This window comes from Nelumbo lutea, chromosome 1 (genome assembly GCF_056320005.1).
Source record: "Nelumbo lutea isolate HS-2025 chromosome 1, American lotus-T2T, whole genome shotgun sequence".
Classification (NCBI taxonomy): domain Eukaryota; kingdom Viridiplantae; phylum Streptophyta; class Magnoliopsida; order Proteales; family Nelumbonaceae; genus Nelumbo; species Nelumbo lutea.
The window spans coordinates 148,644,454-148,664,658 of NC_142684.1; the positions used below are offsets into that span (position 1 = coordinate 148,644,454).

The 20,205-nt window shown below is 37.3% G+C and overlaps 1 long non-coding RNA gene across 8 annotated transcripts in view; it reads left to right on the top strand.

Annotated features, from left to right (window-relative positions):
• The first annotated feature begins 4,930 nt into the window (after window positions 1-4,930).
• Window positions 4,931-20,205, top strand: part of LOC148878279 (uncharacterized) — a 48,647-nt gene continuing 33,372 nt past the window's right edge. For 3 of the 8 annotated variants that reach the window (XR_016101288.1, XR_016101299.1, XR_016101298.1), the window contains exons 1-8: window positions 4,936-5,300; window positions 6,337-6,408; window positions 6,661-6,861; window positions 9,125-9,324; window positions 9,410-9,518; window positions 18,702-18,947; window positions 19,065-19,134; window positions 19,809-19,872. This is a non-coding gene — a long non-coding RNA (uncharacterized LOC148878279). Of the gene's footprint in view, window positions 5,301-6,336; window positions 6,409-6,660; window positions 6,862-7,393; window positions 7,490-9,124; window positions 9,325-9,409; window positions 9,519-18,701; window positions 18,948-19,064; window positions 19,135-19,808; window positions 20,065-20,205 lie in introns of those variants that run through there. The other 5 variants (XR_016101290.1, XR_016101291.1, XR_016101289.1 and 2 more) reach the window with 5 other exon arrangements.

Below are 20,205 nucleotides of genomic sequence, written 5' to 3' on the forward strand. Positions count from 1 at the left end.
TTAATAGTCTCTGTACGGTTAGAGCTTCCCAGCTCCTCGGATCTTTGGATTGGCGGTAAAGAAAAAATATTTTTATACTTGTTTGTGAAGGGTGAAACCGTGAAAGTAAGAATATAAAGGAGCTGGGATCTGCTGACCACAAAACATTGTGTACAGACATCCACAGCGGAGAAGATGTTCCCAATGAACGGCTGCGGTGTTGTATGAACACGGTTAAGACCAGCAGATTCGGCCTCTGTCGTTAATTGCTACGCACTTTACTTCGCTATTATTTTATTCCTCTTACCTAAAACAAATAAATAATATATTTTAAAAGAAAAAAAAAAAAAGATAAATAAATAGATCCAAATGTCCTTGACCAGACATGGTAGATTCTAAAAAAAACGAGTTCAGTTATATGGACTACGGTTCGAATAATGGGCATTCGAAATCCGAAGTCCGAAAGTCGAATCCACGTAACAGGAGAATTACGACGCCTAAAACACACAGGGGGAATTTGTTTCCACTAATAAAAACACGACTCTCTTACCTTAAGGTTGTATTTGATTTGAAGAAAAAAATAGGAAAAGGAAAGGAAAGATGGGAAAGTTCATATAAGGTTTGTAAAGATTTTTCTATCTTTCCCTAATTTCCTTCCTTTTTTTACTTTTTTCTTTAAACCAAACATAGCCTTAAAAGGCTGTACACCCTGTGAGTTACGATTCCATCTTCGGGCGGGTTAGAGACTTGGAATCTTAGATCGAGTTTAAGGTTGGTGAAAGCTCAAACCTGGACAGAGAATGAGATCGATCGAGTCCAATCTGTCCAATTCAGGCCAAGTCCAAACTAAAACTTGACCCACTCAGGTAAGGCTTGGACCCAGGCTGAGCCCAAGCTCGCTTAGGTGAACCTATTAGGACCAAATGACTAATGTTAGGAAAAAAATTGGCCTTCTAATTTGGTGTTGGGTTCATGATCCTGAAAAAAGGCGGTATGGTTCAGAACCATACCAATATTTAAAAAAAAAATGATGGGCATTTTTGTTCATTCTTTTCTGAATTAGAGGTGCAAGTTGGGCCAGGTTAGATCAGGTTTGTTTAATCCTAACCCAATCCTAAAATTTTGGGTTGGATTTAGGTTGGGCTCGGGTTAGGTTCAAGTTAACCTCAGGTTGGCCCGACTGTTTAACTTCCTTTTGCCAAATGTATTTATTTCCTAAAGTCTGGCTCATATTAATTTAATATAAAAAAAATATTTACCTTTAAACTTAAAAATTTTAATATATAATATACATGCATGCATATATCAATATATAAATATGTATATACATAATACTTGTAGTGAAAAAATACACAAATATATGCATTTATGGATGTATAGTTGTATATACATATGCATGAATGTATTTGCAAACATAAATATATATTTATCCAATATTATAAATATATATTTATCCAATATTATATATAAAAATATAAAGTAAAGTCGGGTTCAGGTTGGACTCCTTAACCCAAGCCAAAGTTAAGTTGGATTCATTCTTTTCAACCCTAACACAATCCTAAGTCAGGTTCATATTTCAATCCTAAACTTAACCCAAATTTCAACCAAACTACTTTTTTTTTCAGGCTGAGTTTGGGCTAACCCAGCCCAACTTGCAGACCTATTTTGAGCCATGGTATGTGAGATGTTGTCATTGTTTGTTTTTAATGGGGTATGGTTGTAATTGAGTACAAACTTTGGTGTATGAAACCATTATAAAGAGTTCTGTCAAGAAAAAATATTATTGTATTGACTCCAAAGCCATCAATAGCATGAAATGGCAAATTAAACGCTGGTTGTATTTGTGAACCACGAATTCAAATCAGCCCCTCACAATGTTCACATCACTGTTGTATATTGGGAACATCTCCCGATGATGATATCACTATTTTTGATATCATCATTAGGAGATGTTCCCAATGCACGAAGGGAATGTACTGTGAGACGTTGTGGGGAACAATCTTGTAGGGGGCTGATTTGATCAAAACGTAAATACAACAATGAACCCCCTAAATTAAAAAGACTTGCTTGTCAACATGTCTCTCTCCTCACATGGCAATTTAGTATTGGTGCTAAATGCATTATTTGAGTAAACCATGCATGGCACGAAATGTTGGGTTGTTAATGAGTCGAGTTTGACTGAGGACAAGGTGTATCAGTCTTAAACCGGTTATTAATTGGGATAAAATCATAGACACAAAACCATATGGATTATTAATAGAAAATTCTTGAATAGTACACTTAATTTAGGGGATTGTGTTAAATCAATCCCCAAACTTCAAAATGTATCTCGTTATCTCTATAATACCTTAAACTTTCAAATTGTGTCTAATAGGTCCCTATCATTGGTCAATACCGTCATGTGACATCAAGTGCACATTAAATGATTTCAAAATGATAAAATTATCCTTTATGATATTTTTTTTTATCATTTTATCCATTTCATTTGAGTGTTAGAAGAAGGAAAGGAGAAGAGAGTTATGAAATTAGACACCGATCAACTATTGAAGCTTGTGCTCCCATGTTCAACAATCAATTGTAACTAGACAATCACATTTACATGTCTGATTTCATAAACCTTCTTCCCCTTCCCTTCTTTTAACACTCACACGAAATGGGTAAAATGGTCAGACAAATATCATAAAAGGTAATTTTAACATTTTGAAATTATTTAATGTGTACTTGATGTCACATGATGGTGTTGACTAATGATCAACTAATGGCAGGGACCTGTTAGGCACAATTTGAAAGTTTAGGGTATAGTAGAGACGATTTAAAAGTTTAGGGATTAACTTAACATAATCCCAAAGTTCAAAGTTCTGTTTAGGAATTTTCCCTAATTGTTTTATGTAAATAACAATGTAAAACTTGATTTTTTATAAGATATTCTTAATAAAAATGACAGTAAAATAGTAAACTATTTATATGTTAATAAATTAGGTGATTTTAACCAAAACAATCCTATACATTATTTATCAAATTTATCCTTTCAAACATTAAATATAATAAAAATTACAAGTACTATGTAACTTTATATATTATTAACAAAATAATTGGGTTAAAACAGGTATGAACTAGAATCGAACCAATGGTACAAAACCACATAACCAAAACCAATATATTCACTATGGTTTTGTAATTCCTATTCAATTGGTCGAATAGAATTTGACCTGTTGACAACCCTAATTAGGGGTGGCAATGAGTCGAGCTTTTCACAAACTGTTTGAGCTCGGTTCGGCTCGGTTTCAACTAATGCATCGATGATTGATGCATCGGCAAACCATTTCAATACTATGCTGTTTGGAGTTTCATGCATCGGTGAACCGTTTCCCCCAACGGTTGACTGATGTGTATCCTATGTGGTGCTTACCTATCAACACATACATGAAAAACGGTGATGAAAATCACCTTACCAAATAGCATAGTGTTGGTCATTGCCTACACGGCGAAAGTTTTTTTTTTTGTTTTTTTTGTGAAAAATGGGTCTTGGAAGCATGGACGTTTTTTCTTAAAAATTGGTCCCAAAAAGCATCCACGCTTCCAAACACCATGTAAATTACCACTTTTATTGCTGGGAGAAAATTCTATGTATTACCTAAATAACAATGTTTATAGAACCAGACCGAGTATAGAACCAAATAAGGGAGAGGATCACAAATCAAAAGTTCAACCAGGGTCGAACCATGATTTTGTGACATATATGTATATATACTACATGTTGTATAAATATTATATATAATATATTTTACAACTTTTAATATATTTAAATATGATAGATAAATAACTACTTTCTTAATTTTTAAAGAAAATGGCTAAATGAATTAATGGTAATTAAGCAATATATAAAAATAAGATAAGAGATCATGGGTCCAAGTTTTTTAATTTTATTTTAAAATTTCAAGTATTTAATGGCCCGAGTGATTTCATGAAACCGACACCAGTTCATTAGTTTATGGGTTAAATCGGCTGATCAGCCAATTTTCATTGGTTTTTTAGTAAATACAGTTAGGGTGTGATCTAACGGGTCCAACAGGCCGGTCAGGACCGTTTTTTCTAAACACCACTAAATAATGGAGCATTGTAGCTTGGGTCCGAAGTCATAGACCGAAATATATATTGGGACCCACCATTGGATGATTCCAACCAAAATAACAATGCACCAAATCTTACAATCGTTTGTAGGGGCCAACTAGTAATGAGTAAAGTCTCCTACTGATTGCAGTAGAAACTCGATGTGTTTATTCATGTGTCTGTATTTGTAGGTGCCATCTAATATGACTCAAGGTGCTATGGACCATTGTATATGATACATCCATCACAAGGAGCATAGAAAAAGAAATCCCCTTTGGTCCATGGGGCTATGCAACTTGGACTGGGTTGAGGTGTTAACCCAAGCCCAATCAGAGGAATTCAAAACTAATTGGATCCAACCTGACCCATAGATTGACATGGAAATTAGCATATCAAAATTAGTTTAGGAGAACACATCCATCCATTCTCCTGGATCCTTGTGATATCACACAATGTCAACAAAGCCAAATGATCTCCGAACTTAGATTTAATCTTCATAAGACTATGCTTACACCGTTTTCATAGCCATTTGCAGCTGTGTATTGAGGATTGAATACTGTGTGAACACAATCTCGTGAGGATTGAATCTGATCTCATGATCTTCACCATCGATTATAATATCGAATAAATCTGGTTAAAGATTTCAAAAGATCGGACGGTTGTAGAGATCAAATTGAATTTAACTCTCGAATCTTAACAAAAAAGAAAAAGATAAATTGCTGAACCACTCTGTGGTCTGTAGTCCGCGCCAACTGCCAAGCGCGCGCCCGCATATCAAAATACCGACTTCACCAGACATTTGGTGCCTTGGTGGGTTCCACCAACTACTTTATTCCTCTCTCTCTCTCTCTCTCTCGCTCTGGAAACGCTGTTCTTTTGGGTACTTCTCATAAAAGCCTCTCTTCCCCTAGGCTCCCAAATGAGAGAGAGATTTGAAGTCTGTTCCCGTTTGGGTTGCTCTGTTCCTCACATGGGCACCGGAGATTCGGGTTCTAGGCGTTGTGGGCTTACTCTCAGTTGCAAGAAAGTGACTGAAATAGTCTGCAAATGGGATTTTAATGGTGTTTATGGGAGTTTATCAGCTCAGCGAGGGACTAAACCTGTTGAGGATGAGAACCCGTCACCACCCGCAATTGAGTTCCAGCGGTTGATTGATCAGGAGGAGGATTCTGAATAAAGAAAATTGCATAAGGATTTGAACTCTTTACCAAGTCGGTTATGCTATTCCTATTTGTTTTTTTTTTTTCATGTTTTGTCATTATTGTTTTCTTTTTTTCAACGAAGAATGCTCTTAATTTATGTGAATATTTAATTCAGTATGTATAAGGTACTACAATCCCATGATCTGAATTATAGTTCTTTCTTTCTTTCTTTTTTTTTTTTTTTTTTTACTTTTTGGGTTATAATTCGGTGAATTGTATGGTTGTAATTGCATTATGAGATCTAAAATTAGATCGTTTTGGGCATAGAGAATGCAACTCCATTATCCCTGCCAATCCTATAAAAGGACAGTCAAAGGTAAGCAATCTAAGAAATCAGGATTTCAAAAGCTTCTAGTAGCAGCATAAGTTGGGAAGACTGTTATATTAATGGGTCTCTGAATTGAATAAGCATTGATGTCATAGTAGAAGTGGCATTGAATGGTTGTAGTTGTACCGAAAGAGTTTGTTGATAGAATTTTCTTTTCTAGTTAACCCCATATGCCTTTTGCCTTTAACTGTTAAAAGGGTGGTTTCTTCTTAGTAATTTGGCCCCTTCGATGAAAATTTTGTCATGTTATTGGCTAGTGGATATCCTTGGAGAAATCATGATGAGCTATGAAAAACTCACTCCATTTTCCACATGATATGCTAGAGAAGTGCCTTCCACTTACGCAACATATAGTGTCTAAACAAAGCTGAAATTAGAAGATTACATCTCAGTTTGCAAGTAGAAGATATAATTCACCAATAAGGAAGAAGCTAATATAAGTTGCCAGAATGAAGTGGTTGAGTTGATTCTTAGTCTGGTTTGGTGAGGCTGTCTAAAGTAGGAGGTTCAATGTTCACTCATAACTTTAGAATTTCAGCAATATGATAGGGTTTTCTATGTCAATTTGGAAAATATTTCTTCAATGCAATTATTTACAACGTTCTATTTTAAGTTACTGCAATGCACATCAAGTTTGTAAAAGGTCCCCCATTGTCTAATGGTCCTTTATCCTGACCTCTGAAATGTAATGGCCCTAATATTTTTTATAAATTGTAGGGCCATTATCCATAATTAACCGACCTTTCTACTTCCCCAAGTGATGGTTCAAAGGTGCACATTGCATATCAGGTAATTTCTAATATAACAATCACTTGAGCCTTGACAATTTTCATTTGGTTGTTCTTATATTGGGCTTATCAATTGATATAAGGGGTACCGGGTGCATTCAGTGAGGCAGCCGCTCTCAAAACATATCCTAAATGTGAGGCTGTTCCTTGTGATCAGCTTGAAGTTGCATTCAAGGTTTAAGAAGATGGAATTTGTGACTAAATCAACCTAGCCATTATTACAGCCTTTATACTGAATATTTCTGTTTAACAGGCAGTTGAACTATGGCTGGTTGATAAAGCAGTTCTTCCCATTGAGAATTCTCTGGGTGGAAGCATCCATTGTAATTATGATTTGCTCCTCCGGCATAGGCTGCACATTGTGGATGAGGTGCAGTTGGTTGTTGACCACTGCCTGTTGGGATTGCCAGCTGTGAGAAAGGAGGACCTAAAACGTGTCTTAAGCCATCCACAGGTTAGTTCTTTCGCTTGTTAAAAGAAGAAACCAATCAGTATTCACATGGTACAACATGTCTATATTCTCTACAAATTTTTGTAAATACATGGCTCAATACTATTGAGTTTGGGCTAACATTAAGCCACTCTTGTATGTAAAGAGTTCTTCCAATCAGATTATCCTAATAATCTACTTATGAGCTAAAACATGGGATGTAAGGAATACGATAAACGGTTAGGGAGATTTTCCGGTTAGTAGACACTTTGTTAGGGTTGGGTCCTGTCTCCTTAATATTGATATTTGGTGGTTAAAATGGTGAATCCATGTTCTGGTTCATGCATGAATCCACAAGGATACCTGAGCTCATCTTAGAAATTGAAAGACACTTGCTCAATCTGAGATTAACTTGAGCAAGTTGGGTGTTGTTAGAGAAAGTGTAGATGATACTGCAGGAGCTGCCCAGGTACAGATTTTGCTATTGCATGTTATTTCAGCTTTGTAGAGTTATCATTGTAGTTGCTTTGCTATAACTGTGAAAACTTCGGTTCAGTTCATAGCATCAAGTGGCCTAAGAGATGCTGGATTTGTTGCAAGTGCTCGAGCTGCAGAAATTTATGGGTTTAACATTCTTGCAGAAAGAATCCAAGTATAGTTTTCTTTAGCCTTTTTAGCTCTGTTATTTTTATCTGCATATTCCTTGAAAAAGTGACTCTGGATTCATAAATACTTTCTGGCATGCCTTCTAATGTTCTGATACACTCCATGTCTTGTCAACCAACATTTACTTTTACCCTACAAGTCTGTGTTTGGAATTTTGGACTTGGTGACCCCAACTCATAAAGGGGATGAGAGAGGTGTAAAATAATTGAATTGTGGAATGACTACCACCTTCTTTCTGATTTGAAAATCCTCTAAAATGGAAAAAGGGCTTTACTAAACCTGCTGCTCTATATTCACCTGACTCTTCTTTTAGGGACAAACATGAAATTCAGGAAATAGTGGATTCTTGATTCCTTTTCCATCCTACATTTCTACTTCAGCTTTCTGGTTAAAAGCAACCACTTCTTTGTGATTACTCATTTTCTATTTGAGAACACTTTAACAGTATGCATCATTAGTAGCCATGACTCCTTTAAGTGAAGCCACCAATCGAGCCCATTGGGCTAAGGCCTAGTTCCATGGAGGGTTCCTACTCTAGCCAGTGTTTCACAAGGTGCACACTTCCAATTAAGTATGTGTATTGAAGGAATCCATGTCAGAAGGTTGTTACACATGTATTAGATGGAAGGAGAGCTCCATAACTGAATGTAATTCAATTGTAAGCCTATACAAGGGCATAAGGCCAGACTGAAAGCCATTGAGGAATGGACAGTATTGAAATCTTATTCTCTCTCTCTCTCTCTCTCTCTCTTTCTCTCTCTCTCTTCTTCTCATGTTTCTGGAGGTGGATCCCCTCAAAGGAACTCTTAGTTAGGCAGCATTCCTAACATATATCATGCAAAATACTGGATATATGTAATACGCATTTTTTGTATTACCCATTTTACTTGCCATTTATGGTAAATTCTAATTATGTTTGACAACTTAGAAATGTTTACTTATATTGATTTTGTATTTCCTAAATATCAACAAACATTTTCATTGATTTTGTTGGCCCTCAGTGTTCTTACACTTGTCCTAATATCATTTTATTCACTAGTAATGATTAAAGAGTATCACTTTATCGCATGCGATGAGAACATAGCCTCCATGCTAACAAGTCTATGCAAGATTTGGATAAAAAAATAGAAACAACTGTCATTAGTAACTATCCTAAGTCGTGTGTCCCAAAATATATTTGCTCTCCCAATCCCTTGCCTTGCTAAGTCATCTACTAAAGAGTTTGCTGATCTTGGTATAATAATCTGTCATCCATCCAATGACTACTGCAGATCCCTCTCAAGAATCATTTGGTCCCATTCTGCTGCTCCTCTAACTGCAGTGCCCACTGCCCACATAAGAAGGGATTATCGATAGAACAGCCACCAAAGTTCATTAGAATCTTGCCATTTTCTGGTGATTATTATTCTTGAGTTATGTGCTGTTTATGTGGTGCAGGACTTGAAAACAAGTCCCATCCTCTAATGTATCATTTCAGACATTTCTGTTATGTTTATTATTTTTTAATGACCAAGATTTCCAGAGTTTTATTTTCTGAACCCATTGGCTATAGTGACTTGACTCAGGAAGAATTATTAGTAGTTTGCTATGGGCTGAGATTGGCTAAATCTTGATTTTACAGACCAAGTGGTAGAAGGGGATTTGAATGTAATTGTTAGGTGGCTCACGAGAAATTGGTCAAGCTCTTGGAAATGTAGATATGTTACAAGGGAAATTAGAAAGAAAGCTGGGTGGAGTGTTTCATATAGCCTACAATTGGACTCTGATCAACCAATGACTCAGTTGATGGGTTAGCTAAGCAGAGAAACTGTTGAGCAATTGGTATGGGCTCTTCTTGGTCTATTTATGCTTCCTTTTATTTATTATTTATTGGTTTGTATTGGGCTAATGGTGGGACTTTGTGCAGTGGTTTGGTTGATCCATTGCAACCTGGGTGACCAAGGTTCAAATCTTTGAAACAACCTCTCTGTGGGGGTAATGCTGCATATATCTGTCCCTCCCAAGAGCCCGCATTGGTAGGAGCCTCATGCATTGGGCCGCCCCTTTATTTTTGTTTTCTATTAGGCCTTAGGAGTAATGGGCCCAACTTTTTTTATTCCCTTTCTTTTATACTTCTAGATAATTCTGTAATTTATTTCACATTAAAATTAAGTTAATAAAATAGAAACAGGGGGGATGGGGATCAAACAAATCAACTGATCACTCGAACCCTTTCTTCTTCCTCTATTGTCCTTCCCTTCTTACTCTGGGTTGATCCATTGCAACCTAGGTGATCATGGTTCAAATCTTGGAAATCCCACCAGCAATAATCTGAAATAAAAGAAAAGAAAAGAAAGAGAGAAGAAGAAGATTGAAGGAGATGGAGGAGAGAGAAGTGATGGAGGGAGAAGATGGAAGAAAGGGAAGGAGAAGAGTAGTTTGTTCCTCTCTTCAGCCCCCTGACAATATATTTTATTCTCTAATTGTAAAGATAAGGACAATTACATGGTTACCTTAGTAGGGAAGCCAGCACTAAAGACAATAATAAAAGAAGGAAAAGCAGGCCCATAACTAAGGCCCACTACTAACAAACATCAGTCATAAACATAACTTAAAGAGAAAAAGAAACTAAGGCCCATTCGACCCATCAGCACATGACTTAAGAAACATAAAGAAACTAAGGCCAATTCGGCACATCATCTCTACACTCCTTCTCAAGCTGAGCATAGATGTCAATCATGGCCAGCTTGCTTACACAGTGTTGTAGCTTCACCTTGGGAACACCTTTAGTCCAAACACCTACTAACTATTGCTCTAAGGCAATAGGAAGGAAAACTTCTCCTGAAGCTACCATCTCTTATAAGATGCCAATCAACTTCAATATGCTTTGTCCTATCATGCTGAATTGGGTTGTGAGGTATGTTGATTGCAGCCTGGTTATCATAGTAAAGCATTGAGGGCTTATCATGTGAAGTGATTTGAGCCATAACAACTCTGAAACACCATGTTCCATTGCCCTGTACTCTGCCTCAACTAAAGATCTGGCTACTACTGACTGTTTCTTACTTCTCCAGGAGACAATGTTCCTTGCAACCAAGGCACAATAACCAAATGTAGTTCTCCTATCATCAATACTACCAGCCTAGTCAGCATTTGTGTTGGCCTCTAGCTTCATATGTCCATGCTTAGAGAAGAGGACACCCTTTCCCGGAGTTCCCTTCATATAACACAAAACCCATTCTGTAGTAACCATATGTTTGTCTTTGGGGGCATGCATAAATTGACTAATCAAACTAACAACATATGAGATATCTGGTCATGTCATGCAAAGGTATAGCAACTTCCCCAAAAATCTCTAGAACACTCCCCTGTCTGTTGAAAAGCTCACCATCATTAGCTAAGAGTTTGTGGTTAGCATCAATAAGTGTAGAGGCGGGTTTGGCACCAATTTTCCCAGTCTCCGTGAGAAGATCGAACACATACTTCCATTGGAAGATGAAGATGCCATCTTTAGACCTAGTAACTTCGATTTCTAGGAAATATCTCAATTCCCCTAAATCCTTAATTTCAAATTCTTAGTTAAGGAAGGTCTTGAGTGTTTGAACTTCCTCTGTATCTCTCCTTGTAACTACAATATCATCAACATAAACAATGAAGAAGGTAACCAGATTGCCTTTCCTCTTCACAAGCAAAGTATGGTCTGATTGTGTCGATATATAGCCAAACCCAACAAGTGCAGCTCTAAATCTATCAAACCAAACTCACGGGGATTGCTTGAGGCCGTAAAGAGATTTCTTCGACTTGCATACCTTGCACTGCATTTCCTTACCGTACATACTTGGGGGAAGTGACATGTAAACCTCTTAAGTCAAATCTCCATTTAAGAAAGCATTCTTAACATCAAACTGATATAATGGCTAGTCATAACTCATTGCCAAGGACAACGAAACTCTTACTATGGTCATTTTTGCATTTGGTAAGAAAGTTTTCATATAATCAACTCCATATACTTGAGTATACCCCTTAGAGATACTAGCCAAGCCTTATACCTCTCAATGGTGCCATCAACATGATACTTGATTGTGAACACCCACTTACATCGCACTAGTTCCTTCCCATGAGACAAATCCACAATATCCCATGTATTATTTTTACAAAGTGCTTCTATTTCACTTCTCATAGCCTTCCTCCATTATAGCTTAGACGATGCCTTTGTAACTAACTTGGGTATAGGCTAAGAAGAAATGGAGGCTAAGAAGGAATAATAAGATGGGAATGACAAGCTGTAAGACAGGTGTTTGGAAATACAATGCGCTGTACATTTCCTCTTACCTTTTCTCACAGCAATAAGTAGGTAGTTGTCATAATTGCATCACCCTAAAATCTCACTTGAACATGGGAGGCAAAAGGGATGCTCCTAGCTACTTCAACAACATGTTGGTTCTTTCTCTCTACCACCCCATTCTGTTCTAGAGTGTAAGGACAAGAACTCTGATGTATAACCTTAAACTTCTCAAAGTATGAAATAAGATCATTTTCAAAATATTCCTTAGAATTATCTGATTGGAATATCTTGATATAGGTATCAAATTGGGTAAGTACAAATTCATGAAACTACTTCACAAGTTTAGGTACTTCAGCACAAGAACACATAAGGTAAAGCTAGGTGTAATGAAACAAGTCATCAATAAACAAAATAAAATATTTTTAACCACTCATGCAAGGTAAATGGTATGGCCCCCACTTATCAGAGTAAACAATATGAAAAGGAACTGTAGATCTTTTATTACTTGTAGAATAAGAACTTCCACAATGCTTTGATAACTCGTGTGACTCGCAATGTAAACATGACACTTTAGGTAAATAAAGCCAAAAAGGAAAGGCTCAACGAAGAAAAACAAATATGGCCCAAATGGTAATGACAAAACATAATACAATTGATCGACTCTGACACATTTAAACAAAAAAGATGCTTTCGGAGGTGATACTTGACTTTGTCCAGGCATGTCCAATACATATATCCCATTTGCCTCATGGCCACTCCCAATCACCTTTTGAGATTCCATGTCCTGAAAAACACAGTAAGAAGGGAAAAAGGTCACACTGCAATTCAAGGGTTTTGTCAAATTACTAACTGAAAGCAAATTAGTGTTTAGTTTAGGAACATGAAGGACAGTGGATAAGGTGAGAGTATTCGAAGCTCTGATGTCTCCCTTGCTAGAGATAGGAGCAAGAGAACTATTAGCAAGAGAGATCTTATCTCAGCCAAATAAAAGTTGGTAGGTGGAAAATAAGTGGAACACACTAGTCATATGGTCAGAGGCACCAGAATCAATTACCTAAGGGATCCTACGATCACATGAGATAGAAGCATGATTTGTAGTAGCACGAATACCTAAATGGACATATGCGGATGAAGAGCCGTTTCTTGAAGATGTACTAGTTGCAGTAGGGAGCTCTAAGTGGCTGATGAGTTGTCCATACTTCCCATAATCTGCTCTAGTAGTTGCAAGCTGTTCCCCTACTGACTTCTCATCACTAGAATCCTTTTCAACCTCAGAAGAAGTTCCCAATCCCATTCTTCTTACTATTTGTTGTTCTTAAATCGAGGGGGTATAAACTTTGGATGTAGTTTCTGTTAGACAGTTTTGTATGCCCTTAGCTTCAATCAAAATGATGTACTTTATGAGTTTATTGTAAATGAATAAAAGTTCATATTTAATTCATGTTCCCTTGGTATGTTTCTGTGTAATACCCTTAAACTGGACACTTAATGAGACTCGTGTTAGTTTAGAATGTTCATAGCCAGTGGGTCGGCCTGGGGAGACCTATCCTGACAAGGCTGACACTGTGATGCCACCAAGTCGGTTGGGGTGGCTTGTCTCAGCTACCAGGGTGAGACCCTAGGCATATACAGTGTGGGATTAATTGAATCTTTGAACTGGACCAGATTTCCAGTATTGCCCTGGACCTTGGAGATTGATGGGCAAAACTGAAAAGTTACACCCGACCCCTAGACTCGATTATGATACTGCATTGGGTGTCGGATTGGGCTGTCTTTGATGTACCAATCAGTGAGATCCTTAGCGGGGGTCAAAACCTGGGTATGTTGGGACAGTCTGAGAATTCATCTGAGTGGGTGATCATAGTGACAGGATCAACCCCTTTGTCGGACAAAGGTAATGATCGGGGATGCACTCTCACTGATGGAAACCAAGACTGCCGGCAGCCGATTTCAATCGTTGAGATTTGTTTTGCAAAATATATTTTATATGAGATATAAAAGTATATATATTATGGTTTCGAAATGATTTGCAAAATGTTTTAATTCCCGGGATCCATAGATGAGAGAGTGCAACACTGTTCCTTGCAGCCGAGGGAGATGTCCTCTCTTGTCGGGCAGTGTATGACCATTATGGGTTGAGAGGTTAAGTGTAAGACCATTGTGGATAATACCTGATGGGCTAATCTTGCATCTACCTACAGTCCCTAGGTGTTACAAGGTGGCTTGGCCCAGGGACCACTTAGGGTAAGTGTTTGGGCCCATAGAGCCCATCTGATAGGTTTTCAGGGGGTGCACTGTCCATAACAGTGTATTCGGCCAAGCCTGGTAACAAAGGCTGGGGTGAACCCATGTGGCTGATGTGTAGATCAATGTTTGGGTCCCACGCCATACAAGGAAGCCCAACTGGGCAGTAGTTTGGAAGGCTTAATGAATACATAACCCTAAATGGGCCTTAAGCCCATTTCGAACTGGGCTAATTTGATTAGTCTTTAAGGGGCGAATTCTGAGATAAGATCAGCTGATAGGATTGGGCCCACACCCTATCCACTCAGAGATTCCAAGATCTAAATGAGATTTAGATTTGGAAACTTCCTAATTAGATTATGAACTTGCTGATCTAATCTGCAGATAAGATAAGGATTATCCCTTATCTTAAAGGGACTTCTAATCCAGATATGGTTTGGGTTGGCAACTCCTAATGGGATTAGGAGCAGATCCCTTTAAGTCTATAAAAGGAAGAGGGGGCGGCAGCCTTTAGACACAACATCCAACAGACACTAGTCTAGTCTTCAGAGCTGAGATCACAGAGGAGAGAATTCTGCACCCTGCAAATTCTCTCTAGCCGCCTCCTTCCTACAGCCGCCACCTATAGCAGTTCGATCTCCATTCCTTGGGAGAAATCAAGATTGGATCTTGATTCCAATCTTTTGGAGAAAAGATTGGTAGGAGTTGTATTCATAGGCCGTCCAGGTGATTCTTTGGAAGAATCAAGTTCTTAGGAAGGACACTGCTGATTCTGCTCCACCTTGCACTGCGCCATCTTCAGTGGGAGCAAATTTTGGTTTCTACCTTGGGCATGAACACCTCAATTGAGAGATATTGTTTCTCTGTATCAGGTATTATCTCTCTCTCATCCTTTTGGTTCAGACCTGGTTCAGTTTATGGTTCAAGAATGATCATTGAAAATATGATTTTCTAAATAGGGAATTCGATTCCCAGTTGAAGGGAAAGAAAAATTTTTTAAATTCGCCCCCTTTTATTCCGCAATCTTGGGCGTCCATATGATGGATTTCCTATTCCTTCAGTTTCCAATAGGTATCCTTCGTGTGCTTAGGCTTCTTGCAATACTCACGTACTACATCTTTCTTCTCAGTACCAACCCTTGGCTTAATCCCAACATTTGCAAAATGATCCGTTGAAATCTTTGTAACTTGCACCTGTTTTTAACTTTCCTCATTGCTAACCATGGCATAGGCTTGGGACAAGATCACATCATCTTTTGCCAGAATATTCTATTTGACAATGTCATACTTGAGATTAAGTCCAGTGAGAAACTCAAAAACTCGATTTCTCTCCACCAACTTCCTATGGGTCTTAGCATCTTTAGTACACCCCCACACAACCATCTCCATCAAGTCAATCTCCTACCAAAATGATTTCAATATGGAGAAATAAACAACTAAAGGTTTCTCCCCCTGTCTTAAATCATTGACATCATTTTTCAGCTTGTAGGCCCTAGCAACATTCAACTTATGGGAATAGGCATTTTTAACACTATCACACACCTCCTTTGAAATCTCCATCGACAAGTAATGTTGACCGATATGAGGTTGCATGGAATTCATTAACCAACCTACTATAGTGCAGTTCTCCTGCATCCACCTCTCATAGGTAGGGTCATCCTCCACAGGTTTCTCTTTGGTCCTAGTGATGTACCCTCATTTCCCTCTATTAAAAACATGAATCTTTATAGAATAAGACCAAGCCAAGAAATTAGTTCCATCCAACTTTAATGATGTTATTGCCCCTAATAGAGTCTCCACAGATCCTCCCGGATCAAATCCGAATCTGTGGAGAGTTTCATCTCACCTTCAGTTCGCTTCATTGACCGAATGGAGACAAATCAAAAATCAAAAAAGGGTATTACTAGTCAAGATTTACTGTCCTAAGTCCAAAGTTTCTCTTCAAACAACCAAATCAGGGTTTTCACCGGACCTAGCAAAATGGGAGAAAGGGAGAAAGTCTAGCTGCTCCTACTAGAAGCCACAAAAACCTATCCAACTTGTATTGATCTTAATGGTGATAAAAAATATTCTATTTTATCCCCAAGCACCACTTCTAGATTGCCTCTATACCTCGTAACCAGAAAACTCTCCAGTTAGGTAGGATTTTCGGGAAACTCTCCAAGAACCTGCCTTGTGCCTCAAATCAGCACTGAAATCTCTCCAAAATCCTCCTCTAACTGGGCTGAACACTTGCTAATCAATTAACAAATCAACTCTCCATACAACCTATGTATGGGATTAAGGAGAAGAGAAGAGAAGGTTGGATTGCTTCTCTGATACCAAGTTGAAAATCCCACCTGCAATAATCTGAAATAAAAGAAAAGAAAAACAAGAGAGAAGAATAAGATTGAAGGAGATGGAGGAGGGAGAAGTGATAGAGGAAGAAGATGAAAGAAAGGGAAGGATAAGAGAGAGTAGTTCGATCCTCTCTTCAACCCCCCAACAATATCTTTTATTCTCTAATTGTAAAGATGAGGACAATTATATGGTTACCCTTAGTAGGGCGGCCAGCACTAAAGACTAATAAAACAGGGAAAACAGGCCCATAACTAAGGCCCACTACTAGCAAGCATCAGCCATAAGCATAACATAAAGAGAAAAAGAAACTAAGGCCCTTTCGGCCCATCATCTCTACACTTACCTTCTTCCTCTTTGGTTGGGTTGATCTATTGCAACCTAGGTGACCAGGGTTCAAATCTTGGAAACAGCTTCTATGTGTATCTGCAGGGTTAAGGCTGCATACATCTGTCCCTCCCCAGAGCCCTCATTGGCGGGAGCCTCGTGGGCTGCCCTTTACTTGGTTTCTATTGGGCCTAACTTTTTTTTATGTCCTTTCTTTTATACTTCTGGGTAATTCTGCAATTTATTTCACATTAAAATTAAGTTAAGAAAATAGAAACATGGGGGTGGGGATCAAACAGATCAACCAATCACTCTATGTTTACTTCTCTTTTTTACTGTTATACTAAACTTTTTTTCTTCTTTGAACTTGTTTTACTTTTTGGTATCAGAGCATGCCCTTTTTCTCTACTTTTTGATTCCATACATTCTTTGATCAGCGGTGTGTATGGAAAGTTAAGTTTCTGATCGTTCCTATAATTGTCACCTAGTTGGAAAGAGGTTTTGGAGACCATAAATTGAAAATTTTGAAACACAGGAAGGTCTCTTGAAGTTTTCAATACAAAACCTAGGCTGACTAGAGAGACCTTCCTTTGATATCAAAATACCTTCGGAATATTGTGGAAGTGTCTAGTAGGAGTGGCTTCTTGTTCAGAGATTCTCCTGGGTTGCAGGGTTGGTGGAACCCTAGTTCTGTTACTTCATGTTGGCTGAAGGTTAGTTGTTTTGTGTTTGTTATATCCTTTTTCAAAGACTTCCCATTGAAGTTTTGGATCAATGGAGCAATCTGAGGCTGAACTGAAACAATCAGCAGAGTCTGGCTTGGTCAAATAGTGTTTGTCGACAATTTCTGTAACCTAATAACTGTTGTTCGACTAGATGGTAAAAATTATCTTGAATGGTCATAGTCTATACACATCTATGTTTATAGTAGAGACAAGTGGGATTACTTGACGAGTAGTACAAAGAAACCTGGGATGACTGATCCAGGCTATGAGAAGTGGATGTAGGAGAATTACATTATAATTGTTGGCTTGTGAATTCCCTGCCGTCACACATTAGCAAGCACCATTTCTGGATGGATACCACTAAGGAAGTATGGGATTTTGTTACAAATACCTATTCCCAAAATGCTTTACTTACTATTAGAAAGTTATGGCTCTTTTTGCCTCATCTGGCCTCAGTGAGGTTTATGCAAATTTTCACAGTTCGTTATTTAAAGGAAAATTAAAGTGCACATCACTAGAGTTGGTCACAATCCAACCATTATTTATATTCCATCCCACATAAAACTCTACATAATTTAAATTGTAAATCTCATTAAATTACAACCATAGATCTTTCATCCAAGTTGGCTCTTATGACTTGTCAGATGACAGATGACACTCCCTGGTGCGAATTTCAAAATCCAAAACGTGCATACATATTGCTTTTAGGGTTAAGCATGGCAAAGCTACGGATGCTTATCAAGAAAATTGATTATTGAAAACTCTTGAACATCAAAGATAATTTTACAATGTTTGAAGTTTCATCATATTAAGCGTAATATTCCCCAAATATATACTGACTAATATAGATGTCTGATAAAAATCTGCTCAAGTAATATATAAAGCATATTGCTAATGAATATAGGGGCCATTGCTTAGCGTGATGGTAAAATATTGATTTGGCAAATATGAGAACATACATTCATGCCCGAGAGTGGCCACTTTATGCAAAAAAGTGTCAAAGTTTAGGACCGTATCCAGTCTACCTCTCCCAAGACCCCAGGTAGCTGAATTGGGTAATGGCCTTTATATTGCTAATGGATATATAAATAGAAAATGAAAATATTGATTATGGTTTCTTCTAATGATTGTTGTTATATGGAACTTGTTTTGGTTGTATATTTTTGATACACCACTTCCAATTTTAATGGAGTGTCTTTTCATGTGGATCTTTTGTTTTCTGAAGAATATTTACATGGATGTTGTTGTTGTTGTTTCTTATGAATGCAACTTGACTTGCTTTGGTACCATGTGATCGAGCAGGATGATTCCGACAATATTACTCGTTTTCTGATACTTTCAAGGGATCCTATAATTCCAAAAACTGACAGGCTCTTTAAGGTGGAGCTATTTCTATTGCCATATCATCTTATTGTACTTTTGGTCTAACCTTTCAAACCAATTGCAATTTTTCTTCAGACAAGCATTGTTTTCACCTTAGAAGAAGGCCCTGGGCTAATGTTTAAAGCCTTGGCTGTTTTTTCTTTGAGGGGCATAAATTTAACAAAGGTACCTTCCAACTGAATCTGATTTTTTAATTTTTTTGATGGGTTCTAAATTTGACTTTTATTTATTATCATTTTATATCTCAATGATTACTACCTTTTGTCTTTTTCAAAAATTAAGATTGAAAGCCAACCACAGAGAAAGCACCCACTGAGGGGGTTGTTAATGACTCTAACAATGGGATTGCTAAGTGAGTATCGTTCTGCTTTTAGATTAGGAATTTAATGTTTTATTGTTTATTGGCACTATACAAGTCAATCATGCCCTCTGGTTAGTAGAACTCAGCATTACGATATGAGTGTTTTCTTAAATAAATAATTGAGAAAAAAGTACTAGATAGAAACATAAAAAGTAACTGGTTTTTACAACAACTGTAAATCAATTTTTATATGGGATCGAAAGTGATTGCTATTTTACTTATGTTTCCTGCCCAAAACTTTAATACCACTCGGATATCTGAATAACAACCTTATGGCTGGAAAACCATCTCTCACATAATTAGATGGTGCTATTTAGGTGACACATATATAACATATGTATGACAGCATTTAGTTTTATGTGGAGGATATGGCAAGCATTTGTCGATTATATGCATTGGTTATTTTACTGAATCACTGTAGAAAGTTCATATCATCCTTCAATTTGTACTATTTAAAGTGATACTATTCAATGCCAATCTATCTATTTGCTACTTAGGTCTTTTTTTTTTTTTATGTTCAAAATGTTAGTAATATCTTTATCATTCTCTCTTTGTAATTTTCCCATGTATAATTTTGGAAAAAAACAACTACAAGATTTACAAGAAGTTAATCTTTCTAATTTAGATGTGATCCTCCATGATAAATGTCTCATTTCTGCTGACAGGTATTTTGATTTTGAAGCTTCTATGGCAGAACCTCGTGCACAAAAGGCTTTGGAGCATCTACAGGTACATGCTTTGTTATCTATTATGATGGGCCTTCTAACATTCACCATTGGGGAATTAACATGACATTAACTGAACATTTTTTCCACCTAATTTAATTCATTTTTCTTAAGCTATTCCTATTTAGATGGTAATATACAATTTATAATGGGCAAACATATAAAGAGAAAAGTGCTTACTAATTTTCTCTGATAAGTACCCTTCTAAGATATATCACATTGGGTACGTCATCTTTCAAACTGTTTACTACTTTATTTTCTATCAAATATGCCAGATATAGTTGTAAATAAAAAGGAAGTTTTATTAACATTCCTTGGAGCAAATATGGTCAGTCCT